The following is a 14,229-nucleotide window of genomic DNA, read 5'->3' as shown; positions in this document are numbered from 1 at the left end:
CTGAGCCGAGCTCTAAGCAGGAGGGCCCCCCAGACCGGTAATCAGTTGTAAGGTACAACCACGATCAAATTGAACTTTCTGCAGGAACATGACTAACATCCCAGATGTAAATAAGCCTAGTGTGCCACACACTTGTAGTTTTTCTGTCATTACCCCAAGATATATATTACCAGTATCATACCTAGAAGTCAGGACTATTGGCTTTGACAGTGGCTGTTCGCTGCCTAAGATAAATAAGCAGCAACCCTGGCTTGTATATAATATTGAAAACCCTTACACTTGAAGCCCTGGGGACACCACGACAATATTGCTGGTACAAGTGTCATACCTATACGTCAGGACTGTTGGCTTTGTCAGTGGCTGTTCGCTGACAAAGATAAATAAGGAGCAACCATGGCTTACACTGCAAGAGCCCACTCAATCTTTCCATTTTTCAAGGATGCTTTTTGGCGCTGACACTTACATCATTAAGTGCTGCTGTCAACGACGTGGACTGAGGGGTGGGGACAATGGGTGACCTGTTTCAGGATAGTGCGCTTATTCCCTTTGCCCAATTGCAGGAGGAGTATGAACTACCATTGAAACATTTCTTAGCCCATGGCAGTCGGTTGGCTAAACTGGGATGGCTGTGGGGTATCACGGACTCATTACCTGGTTCGCAAGAATATTGGCACGCACCATACTCAACCCTTTACAAGCTACATGCCAATGCTGGGAAAGGCATATAGGCCGAGATTTAACACCCAGAGTGGCAAAAGGCTTTGTACTTTCCATGGAAAGTGCCCCAGAATGTGAAATTCCAGTACATACAAAACAATATTCTTCACAGGGCCTACTTCCTCCCCGTAGGTTTGTATAGTATGTTTGGAGCTTCTCCTCTCTGCCCCCATTTCTACACAACACATGCAGATATAGTACACATATTCTGGAGCTTGCCTATGGCCGGGGACCTCTGGCAGGGGGTTGCAGGTTCGATGCTGGAGGCGATGGGCCATGAGCATTTCTTACCATGGAAGGGTTGTTACTGGGAACATTCAAACAAAAAAACCACATGTGGCAACCAACCAATTTCTCGACCTGACCCTCCTCATAGCATGGCATTCCATAGCAATGAATTGGAAGGTGCACATCCTCCTGACCATGAGTGATTGGTGAGCAGCAATGCTTAAGTGGGACACAGCTGAAGAAATGGCATTGCAGAGGGAGGAGGTCTGGGGGCTACATGAGATCCCAATCGCCACATACAGGAATGGTCTATTCAATGATCTCTGGACATTCCCTAATATAATAGATAGGGGAGGTCTCCCTGCTTCCCTCCCTCACACAGGCTGCCTGCTGCCCTCTTGGTCCCCAATCTTGGGTAGTCTACGGGTTGCCCCCCTCATGAATCTGGGCCTTACTTCCTGGGAAGCACCAAATCCGTCTCCTGTCATGCGCAGTGTGGGGGGGCGGGTGAAACACCATACACTATATTAATTCATAAGGAGAGTTGTAGAGGCTTGCGTGTCATAATATCGACTAGGTAGACAGCCTTATCCAGTGTGGCATGGCTCTCATTTTGGGGATCTGTGGGTTTATAGTTATACTGTTCACTTGATTTAAACTTGAACCAGCAGCTCCTATACTGCATACTGCTTTTGTATAAACACTTTCTGTATGTGCAAATTGTCATCTACCACAGAATGGTATACTATATATGCAATGAAAACTAATAAAATGTATGTACATTGAAACTAATCACTGTGATGGCAGTTCCTTTCAATGTACAGCATTGGCCGCTGGGAAGACTTTAGTCCATCAGGATGGCAGAGGTACTGTCTTCCACAACCCTGAATGAATGTGCTCCATCTGTTAAACCATAAATGAGGCCCCAAATCTCCAAATGGTGAATCTGCTAGGTTCATATTCGTAAGTGCTTCCCAGTGAGGGTTAGACTCTCTAATATATGTTTAAAATAATAAAAAAATAAAAAAAATAAAAAATAAATAAATAAATATACAACCATTACCACGCAACTTTTACAACGACCTACCATTACCACGCATTTTTTACAACGCAGATCCATTACGACGAAATACCATTACAACGCATGTATTTACAACGCAGGTACCTTTACAACGCATACCATTACAACGTAAGTATTGGTAAGTATATAATTTTATTAAAAATATTATAAGTTTGGGTTTTTGGGTAAAGGGGTATTTTTAGGGTTTAGGGTCAGTTTTGGGTTTTTGGGTAAAGGGGTATTTTTAGGGTTCAGGGTCAGTTTTGGGTTTTTGGGTAAAGGGGTATTTTTAGGGTTCGGGGTCAGTTTTGGGTTTTTGGGTAAAGGGATATTTTTAGGGTTCAGGGTCAGTTTTGGGTTTTTGGGTAAAGGGGTATTTTTAGGGTTCAGGGTCAGTTTTGGGTTTTTGGGTAAAGGGGTATTTTTAGGGTTCAGGGTCAGTTTTGGGTTTTTGGGTAAAGGGGTATTTTTAGGGTTCAGGGTCAGTTTTGGGTTTTTGGGTAAAGGGTTTTTTTTAGGGTTTAGGGTCAGTTTGGGGTTTTTGGGTAAAAGGGTATTTTAAGGGTTCAGGGTCAGTTTTTAGTTTTTGGGTAAAGGGGTGTTTTTAGGGTTCAGGGTCAGTTTTTAGTTTTTGGGTAAAGGGGTATTTTTAAGGTTCAGGGTCAGTTTTTAGTTTTTGGGTAAAGGGGTATTTTTAGGGTTCAGGGTCAATTTTGGGTTTTTGGGTAAAGGGGTATTTTTAGGGTTCAGGGTCAGTTTTGGGTTTTTGGGTAAAGGGGTATTTTTAGGGTTCAGGGTCAGTTTTAGGTTTTTGGGTAAAGGGGTATTTTTAGGGTTTAGGGTCAGTTTGGGGTTTTTGGGTAAAGGGATATTTTTAAGATTAAGGGTCAGTTTTGGGTTTTTGGGTAAAGGGGTACAGGGTAAAAATTAAATACAATTAAATTTAAATTACATTAAAATAAAGTAATAACATTAAATTAAATTTAATTAATTAAATTTAAAAAAATTAATTAAATTAAATTAAATTATATTAATTTTAATTAATTACATTAAAAAAATATTTTAAACTTACCAATACTTACGATGTAATGGTATGCGTTGTAAAGGTACCAGCGTTGTAAATACATGCGTTGTAATGGTACTGCGTTGTAATGGATCCTGCGTTGTAAAAATTGCGTGGTAATGGTAGTCGTGGTAAAAGTATGCGTAGTAACGTCATACATCCGCCCCTGCACCAGAATAGAGCAAAGCTAAAGGGGATCATGGACAGAGTGTTGAACAATGCAAGCACTCTCCCCCAGTCAAATGATCTGGGTTTAATCCATCATCCTTCTTTAGCTCACTCCGCCACCCCAGTTCAGACATGGCCATATGCAAATCAGTCTGACCCTGTGCTGAATGGGAACAGTCCAGCTCTAATCAGTCATATCATCCCTGGATCAGAAACAAGCATCCTGGGACCATTTTCTGGCTAACCAGCCATCATCAGCCAGGCTAGCTTGCATCCTGTGGCAAATTGAGCAAGGGGCCCATGTCTTGGCATACCCTGCCAATTTAGGAAGAACAAAGCAAAACAAAAGGGGATGATGGACGGAGTGTTGAACAATGCAAGCACTCACCCCAGCCAAATGATCTGGGTTTAATCCATCATCATTTTTTAGCTCACTCCGACACCCCAGTTCAGACATGGCCATATGCAAATCATGGGAACAGTCCAGCCCGAACTGCTAAGCCATATCTTCCCTGGACCGGAAATACGCATCCCGGGACCACTTTCTGGCTAATCAGCCGTCATCAGCCAGGCTAGCTTAAATCCAGTGGCAAAGTGAGCAAGGGACCCACGTCTGGGCATACCCTGCTAACTTAGGACAAACAAAACAAAACTAAAAGGGGTGATTGACGGAGTGTTGAACAATGCAAACACTCACCCCCAGTGAAAATTACCTGGGTCTAATCCATCATCATTCTTTAGCTCACTCCGCCACCCCAGTTGAGACATGGCCAAATGCAAATCAGTCTGACCCTGTGCTTCATGGGAACAGTCTAGCCCGAACTGCCAAGACATGTCTTCCCTGGACCGGTAACAAGCGTCCTTGGACCGTTTTCTGGCTATTCACCCATCATCAGCCAGGCTAGCTTGTATCCAGTGGCAAAGGGTGCATTTAAATGTTTTGTTGTCATTGCAGCTTCTTCAATGGTGGGAAAGAAAGTGTAGGTCTCCTTATATATACTCCTCAGTTTCATGTCATGAATAAATTAAAAGGGAATCCACAAATTCTCTGAAAAGAGAACATCTTTGTTTTTGATGTGCCAGATTGGATATTAGTCTGAGAGAAGCAGATCGGTCCTCTGATTGAACTTTAAAGCATTTTATTTTTAAACTGGGGACTTATGCCAAATTTGTGATCTTGCATATGTCAGTTAAATGGTCTGAAGACATCCCTTCGTATTGATGACCCAACCCAACTATCGATAGCCATTGTTGTCCCAAATACTAGTGCTCATGTAAAGGAAGGAGGAGTCTAAGGTGCTGATGGGGACAGAAAGGCTGAATGGATTGCTTAACACCGCAACTAAGCAATGTCTGAAGTAATTAAATACAAAGCCCTTCTATATATATATACTTAAGTATTTTATGAGTTATTGCTATTAGAAATTACTTGAGGCTTACAGACATCTTAAGCTGTGTCTAGGTCAGATCTAAATAGGGATAACTCTGGATAAAGTTCAAAAGACAATTGAGAACTAATACCAGTTATCATAAGGCTTTTACAGGATTTAGTTGTGGTTTTTTAACTTTGGGCATATTTGGAAAGTAGTCCAGTGCTACAAAGTACTGTCTAAATAGACAATTACTTAATGCACCTTATATATCCTTGCATTTGTTCAGGTTGCAGGCATGAAAGTACTCCTGCGCTGAATTGCTGGGTACAAGTACTCAAACAGTGAGACATTCTATTTAGGAGATGTTTCTAGGCTGCTGAAGGAAAGTGATTAAAGATGAGGCCCAGCACAGCACATTTGTGGAAAGAGTTTAAACACAAATGAATGAGCGGAGTGCATGATGAAATATAGGACCTTGGGTTGATTGCCCAGAATTATAGTGGACTAGTCCTGGACTCCTTACTATTGTCTATGGTGCCTACCTGAAGTTATCCCAAACCACATTGTGCACTGATTTACAAGGTTATCCTAGACTCTACCTTTGAGTACATTTCATGTGTTAAACTTTTTTTGTAACTGTGGAGAACACTAATTACACCAGCCTCCCCCTTCATAGACTTCAACCTGTTATTGTGTCAAGGGACATTCTATTATTACCTAAAAAAGATATTAACATATACTCCTCAACACCCACCCAAAAGACAAACCTACTCGACAACCCAATCTGCATATTTCCACTTGCACAGCACTTTTCAAACTGACTGCGCCCATTCATTTTCATACTTTCCCAACCAACAGACCTTTACTACTCCCACCATTCACAAATGCTTTTAGAAACATCCTACCTACCGCTCTTTAGGCACCTTTTTATGTATTACTTTGCCCTCGAGCAATGATTAGATTGTTTTATATTGGCTCTATCATAATGTACTTTCAGAAGAAGAAAGAGGACCACAACATCATCATATCTAAATTCGTATTTCTCATCCTTAAACACTCACCGTCTAAGTGGCTGCCATTAAATTGGATGAGAAGGCACTATATTCTGTTTCAAAAACAGTCTATGCTATCTGCTGCTATCTCAGTTCTGTCTTTCTTTCATTTTTCATGCAAGGTATTCATGTCAGGAAATAATAAATTGATTAATGATCACCTCAAATTCTGACCTAGACATACATATCCCGCTTTCTGGATAAGTGCTCCAGTGATGCCCAATCCCTCCCCTGGCCATTGCTTTATCAAATTCTGTTCAGGTAGGATGATATATGATTTGATTTGATTTTATAATTCATACAGCGAACGAATGCCTGGGGGCGTCTTGGCGCTAGGGACAGTAGGACCGTATTGTTATGTTAATGTTAATGTTATCAGTTGCTTGTAAAGCGCACGGTCACCAAAGGTTTCATGGCACTAATCATGCATCAAGTTGTTACGTAAGGACCCATTTAGAAGGCTAGTCCAAACAGCCATGTTTTAAGGGCCTTTCTAAAATCCAGTAGGTTGTCACAGCATCTCATTGTTAAGGGAAGGGAGTTCCAGAAAGTGGGTGCCAAATAAGAAAACCTACAGCCTCCATGACGTTTGAGTTTGATAGTCAGAACAGAGAAAAGATGAAGATGAAGATGAGATGAGCTTACGTTTTGCCGGGGGACGTGCTTATTGATCATGATATTGATACATTTTGGACTATTGCAATGTAGTGCTTTAAAAGCTAGACAGCCAGTCTTGAATGCAGCACGTTGCTCCACGGGTAACCAGTGGAGCTTGATCAGCAAGGATCTGGCAGAATGCCATTTTGGCTGCTTATAAATTAGTCTTGCCGCCTGGTTCTGAACTATTTGCAATCGTTTGAGCAGAAACTGAGGCAGACCAATGTAGAGGGAGTTTGAGAAATCCAGGCGTGAGAGGACCAATGCTATCACCACTTGAACTAGGGCTGAGTGGGTCAGCAAATGAGCGATCTTCCTGATTTTACAAAGTTGGTATAGACTGGTGGAGATCACAGCACCCACTTGTCCTCTAAGTGAGAGGTGCGTGTTGATTATGACCCCTAAACCTTTTATGGAAGGGGACGCGGTGGGGGGAGGACCCAGTTCACTAGGCCAGAAATGCGGTCCCCAGCAGTCCTTGCTCTTCCCAGGGAACACAAGTTCCATCTTGCCTGGGTTGAGCTTCAAATGGTTGCTATCCATCCAACACTGAATGTGGAGCTTGGTGGTCTGAAATTTCACAGCAGCGTTAGGAGAGTCCAAAGGGAAAACCGACTGGAGGTCATCTGCATAATTAAAGATGGTTACTTTCAGATTTATCAGTGAGTGGAGCAGAGGCCTCAAGTAGAGATTAAATAGCAATGGCGACAAGGATGAGCCCTGTGGGACACCGCAAGAGGTGGTCACTTTGGGTGCAGCTAGAAAACCAAGACGTACTGCTTGCTTTCTGTTTGTGAGAAATGACTTGATCTAGTTATAAGATATGGCCGACCGCGTCGAACGCCACCGACAAGTCCAAAAGCACCACGGCCTGGGGATTCCTCCTATCCGAGTTAGCTCTTAGTGTATCCAGAACTGTGAGGACTACAGACTCCGTTGAATGGGCTGGCCGAAAACCCACTTGATTTGGCTCCAGGTATTCAGTTTGTTCGATAAAACTCGATAAACATCTGGCCACATGGGCCTCCAAGATCTTGGCCAGACAGGGGAGCAGGGATATGGGGAGGTAGTTAGAGGAAGTTGAGGGTCTGCCCCTGGCTTTTTCAAGAGAGGGACTATCGTACCATTCTTAAAGGCACTGGGTACCACCCCCTTGACGAGAGATTTGTTCAGGAAGGGGAGGATACTATATGGTAGTGCTGAGAATATATCCTTAAGAATGGAGGGTGGGCAGCAGTCATAAGGCGTTATAGTGCCAGTTATGCACCATGTCTATTTGTGTAAAGACAGGTCTTCAAAGCTCTTCTAAATGACATAAACAATGTACTGCTCTTGATAGGGATTGTGAGGAGGTTCCAGATTTTAATTGTTTCCACTAGGAAACTTCTTTTTCCCCATCAGACCTGCTTGCACTTTGTAGCAGTTTAGAGTGAGCAGATCTTAGGCTCCTACAGCTAAGCAAACCAGTACGGAGCCAATTTAATGTAGAGGATGGTCACAGAGATATTAGTAGTAGAGGGGATTATGAAGGTAGTGGGTGTCTGAGTTTACTCTGTAGCATAATAGGAAAAAGAGATGTCTGGAGATGGTTTCAGGAACTGAAATGATGAGACTCCTCATCATTTTATTAGAAAAGAAACTATAAAGCTCATTATGCAAAGTGCCAGAAGAGTGAAAAGTGTCTCTACAAAACCGAGATTTAGTGATTTATTTGAAGCCGTGAAAGTCAATTTTAGAAGAATTGTTGCCATAACAAATACACATTTTGTAGTCATCAATTCGGGCTTAAAAGATATTTTGTTTTTTTTGTTAAGTAGTTTTTATTGAGTATGTATAGAACAGGAACACATATTAACAGGTGTAAGATATGGAATGAACAACAAAAACAATTAAATAATAATAAAGAAGACTGTTTTTATATAGAAAGGAGGAGAGTGAAATAGAAGAATGAAGAGAGAAAGAAGGGAGTAGAAAAAGACAGGAAAAAGAATAAGAGGGAATGTAGAAAAAGAAAGAAATATTCCTCGTTAAGGTAACAGTGAGTGCAGGATAGATAAGTAGTAAAGGACAACTAATGTAAATGTCATTTAACTTTATGACATGATGATATTGAAGAGACAGTAGTTACTCTATGTTTGTCATAAATAAAATTCCACCATGATAACAGGGATAGCTTAGAAGCATTTTTCCAACAGGAGAGTAGAACCTTAAAAGGGAGTGCGATAAAAAGATCCAATTACAAAAGTTTAGGTGAAAGAAGTTGGCATAGGGCCATGTGTATCATCAACCTGATTTGCGATTCTCAAAAGGCGATTTTTTAGAAATCGCTATTTGAGAATCGCAAATAGGGATGTATGTACAAAATCGCAATTTTTTAGCGATTTCTTAGTATTTCTTAATTGCGATTAGCAAATTGCGAATCGCAATTAAGGAATACTTTCCCATTCATTTCAATGGGCCAGGAGGCCCATAGGAAAGAATGGGAAGTCATTATCAATTTGCGATTCGCAATTTGAGAATCGCAAATTGCGAATAATTTCAAGGGTGCAGGGGTGTCCAAAGGACACCCTGTTGCAACCCTGAAATAAGCATGGGTGCACATGTGGCACACATACATACCCTAAGGGCATGTATGTGCCTCACAGTGCACTTTGAAAAATGCAAAAAAGTGCATTTTTCAAGGAATTTGCAAATTATCACCAACTTGAAGTTGGTGGTAATTTGCGATTCCTTAAGGCCAATTTGCATTTTTTTAATGATTCATACATTGCACTTAAGGAATCGCAAAATTTGTGATTCCTTAAATGCAATTGCAAAATAAGGAATCGCAAATTTTGTGATTCCTTATTTTGCACGCAGATTTCTTTGATACATACCATTTTGCATTAATGCGTTCACAAACGCCGAAATTCTGCGAATGTTGGTGTTTACGAACGCATTAGTGCTTGATACATATGGCCAACAGATCCTAGGAAAACATGTTCAATTGTTAGTGGTCTGATACACTGGAATATCTTTAAACACTTAGGACCTGATTTAGATCATGTCAGTCTTCCTCGTGGACTGCCAGAAGACCACCATGCTGTCTGCAGTCCTGCCCACCATATTACAACAGTAATCTGGGGTGGGCTGTGTGGCAGTGGCGGTTTCATAGTTGCAGGAATGTTTGTCTCATAGCAGAGCCTAACAAGCATCCCACTGCCACAACAGTGCCTCCAGCACTTCCGTGCACAGTGTGACATGCACCAGGTTGTGCATGCCACCGAGTGCATGCATGACAGTGTACTTTTATTTGGGGGGGGAGTGATGTGCCCTGAGGCCCAGTTGGGTGCCCCTTTACTTGCCTTTCCACCAAGCTTTTCATGGTGGGGTCCCCACCATGAAATGCTTGGATGAAAGGTAGGTTGGAATCTGCTCAGAGATACTGCTATCGACACTGCCACTATTCCTGAAAGCATAGTTGAAAATCATAATGAGCTGCATTCACGATATGTTAAATATATTGGGGATATTTTAAAATAAGGTGTTTATAAACAAAAAAAACTATTAGGCATATGGACTACATCCCTGAAAGAAAAATCTTTCAAAAAGGACTGTTAATGCACAATTAATTTAGTATGGAAGAATCATAAAAATCATGAATTAAGGCATACATTATCTGATTCAAAAAGTAGTATGAGGGAATGGAAAAACCACCTTCATTCTTTGGATGTTTTAATTGGATGTATGTTATTCCAAAGAAATTTTGTACAAATACAATTAATTTGATAGAAATACCTATTGGGGATCTTTAATATTAACATGGATAGAGTGTAAAGGACATGTGATACAATCAGCATTTTAGGAGTATCCAATCTACTCTACCATGATAAATATAGAGGCGACCAGGATGAAAGTAACATTTGCACTTTACATTTTATAACATCAAAATTATGTTTAATATTATTGGAATTAGTAAGTAAAAACCAAACCCCAAGATATTTATTTCTGGACAGGCACCAAGTGAAGTTAGTATTTGCAAACATATACTGATAACAGGAGGAATTTAGTGTTAACATTTCTGTTTCTGAAAAATGTAGTGTAAAACCTAAAATACTGGAATGTAAAGGGTTCTAATGAGGGCAAAGGATTGAACATGTAAATGAGAACATCATCAGCATATGCTGAACGTTTAGTCTCAAGGGAATGGTGCTTAAATCCAGAAATATGTGTATTATTATGAATATGATCAAGTAAGTACTCAAGACCAAGAATAAAGTTGGGAGGGGACACCCTTGTTTAGTACTCCTACAGATACTGAAATAAGGGGCAAAATAACTATTAACAAAGCCAGAATATAATAATTTTATATATGAAATAAATGTAGGACCACACCCTTAGAGAATGATGAACATAAAGTGCCAATTAAGACAGTCAAAAGCCTTTTCAGCATTAAGGGATAGAGCTGCAAGGAGGCCCTTATGCTTTTTAGCTAATGCAAGGATATTTGAGAACATTCTGGCATTGTCCGTAGCATGTCTGCCCTTAATAAAAGCAGATTGATCTGGTTTGACAAGAGGATGTCTAACACTTTTTAGGTGAATAGGAATGATGTTAGTAAAACAATGCATTCATAGTTAATTAATGAAATAGGGCAATAGTTCTTCCATAGGGTGTTTTCTTTATCAGGCTTAGGTATGAGAACAATTAGAGCTTCTATAAAGGAACCATTAGCTCCTGAAGTTGCAAGAAAACAGTTAAAAAGGATATTATTATAATGGAAAACGATCTGGGTCATGTGCTTTAGCTCGTTTTAGGGATTTGATGGTTTCTAGAAATTCTTGAAGAGTAATATTAGTTTCCAATTTTTTAAGGATGTCAGAAACAGAAGGGGGTTTAGGAAGACAATTAAAACATGTTTATATTAGATTCTGATAGAGTATTGTCTTAAGAATATAATGATTGGAAGCAGGATTGGAAACAGGCAGAATATGAATCAGAGGTTGCAGTGGTGTTGGTGAATTCATTATGGATGGGTCCAATAGTTTTGCATAGTTTTAAGAAATTATCTATACTTTTTACCAGCTTTATTTTGAATTGCATGAAACCTATTTCTAACATTGAGTAGAAAATTACATGATCAATGGTAGCAATTTTGTTAATATTAGATTTAATTTTAGATTTAGCTGTAATTAAGTCATGTGAAACTGTGAAAGATTTGGAGGTGAAAAAGTATGTTCCCATGTTTTAATTTGCTGAAGCAAAACAAGGTATTGGAAGTTTAATTTCTTTTTCTTTTTAGCATCCAAACAAATGGTGAATGCTCTAAAAGAAGCTTTAAATGCATCTCAATTATTGGGAACAGAGGAATTTATACATTTGTTATTTAAAAAAAATCAGTGATAAAGGTCAAACAACCCATATTGGAGTGGCCAAAGGAAATATAAAAAGAAGATAAAACAGGGGCATGGTTTCAAAATTTAAATGGAACCAACTTCTGATGATTGTATAGTAGGTAACAGATTTGGAGACTAAAATGTAATCAATTGTTAACAGGATATGATGTACATTGGGAAAAAACATAAATATGTATAGATCAGGCTTACAAGTTTTCCAAAGATCAAATAATGGCATGTGGTAATGGCTGATTGAAATGCTTAATTGGTTTTATCTGGAGTGAATTTGCACTTAGATTTCCTGTCTAAATAGGGGTCCAACCATTGATTGAAATTGCCTGCTACAATGATATATGGATTATCAATAGTGGTACGTTTTACTTTATACTTTGCCAAAAGTCAGGATCAGGTTTAACTGTGCCATACATATTATATAACAAAATATGTTTATAAGGAATGTTAGCAGTAACCAATACCCATCATCCATCATTGTCAAATTCAGGAGATAAAAATTGTATTTGTAATGATTTATGACAGAGGATGCAACACCAGCCTTGCTTTTGATAGCTTGGGAAAACAATACCTGACCAATTCACGGACGTTTCAATTTGAGTGAATTAATATCATCGCAATGTGTTTCTTGGATAAAAGCAATATGTGGATTAAGTTTAGACAGATGTGATAATACATTTTGTCTTTTTTCTAGATGTTCCAGACCATGAAGGTTCCACAAGACAATGCTAAACAAAACAGAGAAAAATATAGGGGAACAGGGCCATTGATGACAAGCTGTGCAAACAAAAAGAGAGTCAAAATTACACCATTGATAAACAACAACAAAATACATATAAAATATACATGCAATGATGCCAAATAACTGATGAGCACTCATATATTGAAAAAAGAAGAGGAAAAAAAGACTGCGAAACACCAAACATAAGAGTCAGAAGGAAGTAACAGATCAAGGAAAGAAGTACATGACTGAGGAGAAGAACCTGAAGATGCCTCATGGGATGTTTCAATGCCAGATCAAGAATGCAACAGAGGGATGAAAGATAATTTAGGCTACAGAAGCAATGCATTTCAAAAACTTAAAAAGAAAGAAAAAGATATAGTAGGCTTAATAACAGCAATTTAGGTTTGTTGAACAATAATGTCCATAGCATTAGGAGAAAGATTCTGAAGAAATGTTTTCTGTTTCCCAGGATCCTCAAACAATCTTGTGGTGCACTTATAATTAATTTTACATAATCAAGGATGAAGTATGCCATAGCAGATATTTAATGAATGCATTTGAGGTTGGAGGACTAGAAACACTTTTCTTCTAAAATTAGTTGGCATTAGATAGCTTGAAAAGTAAAGATGTTGTGACAGACCAGATCAGACAATGCTTTTCCTTTGCAGCCTTGAAGACACGTAACAAGTCTGTGAATTCCAGGAACAACAGAATAATTCCTCTTGGTTTGGCAGTATGCACATCAGGATGGCCAGGACTATGTGATCTTTGAATGTTGATAATAGGAGTATTCAGAATGCCAAGAAGATCTTGTAGAAATTTCTTTTAAAAAACAAGCAGGACTCTCAATTGCCTCGGGTAATCCGTATATGCTGAGATTATTCAATTTCTATTTTCAAGGTCTTCAGTATGAAGTTTGAGTATTTCCTGCTGAAGAACTGTAATTTTTGTAACCCAGGGCCATATGTAGGTGGCCCAATACCGGTCGGTAACGGTGAAATTTGTTATATTTCACTGTTACTGACCGGTATTTAGGCATTTGAGATGTAGGGAGGATTCGGTATTAAGGAACTGGTAAATACTGATTCCTTAATACCGATTTCTAATTTACCGATTCGGAATTACCGAACACCCAAATACCCAATCGGCAAATAAGAAATGGTAAAAACGAGAAAAGAGATGTAGGAAAAATCGGTAATACCGAATTTCATGAAATTCGGTATTTAGGAGACGGTAATTAACACTGACTGAAAGCAAGTGGTAATCAGGTGCAATGTACTTAAACAGTCCCAAAATGCAACAGTGTGATCACTATGGCGGCCTTCTATGTAATTGCAAGGCAGCTACGGCTATATGCAGCAGGAGTGAGGATCTGGAGACGGGAGAAGCGTGTTTACAGACAGCGCATCACACTCTTCCACTGACTGAGGCTGACATCCATGAAAGGTACAGGCTACACCCCCACACCATCCTGGACCTGATAAGGGACCTGCACCCACTCCTGGAGCATCCAACACCAAGGGTGCACGCCATACCACCACATGTGCAGGTGCTCTGTAGCCTACACCTACTTGCATCTGGCAGTTACCAGGGGTTGATAGCTGCGGAAGGTGGGGTGTCACAGAGTTACCTATCCCATTTCTTTAAGAAATTCCTGGATGCCATGATGCAGAGAATGCATCACCACATAAGCTTCCCAAACACACAGGCAGAACTGCTGCAATCCAAGACTGACTTTTACCAAATGGCACAGTTCCCACATGTCATAGGGTGCATTGATGGAACACACATTCCAATCTG

This window comes from Lissotriton helveticus, chromosome 7 (assembly GCF_964261635.1).
Source record: "Lissotriton helveticus chromosome 7, aLisHel1.1, whole genome shotgun sequence".
In the NCBI taxonomy this organism is placed as follows: domain Eukaryota; kingdom Metazoa; phylum Chordata; class Amphibia; order Caudata; family Salamandridae; genus Lissotriton; species Lissotriton helveticus.
The sequence above is the reverse complement of the archived record's forward strand: the minus strand, read 5'-3'. Positions refer to the sequence as shown.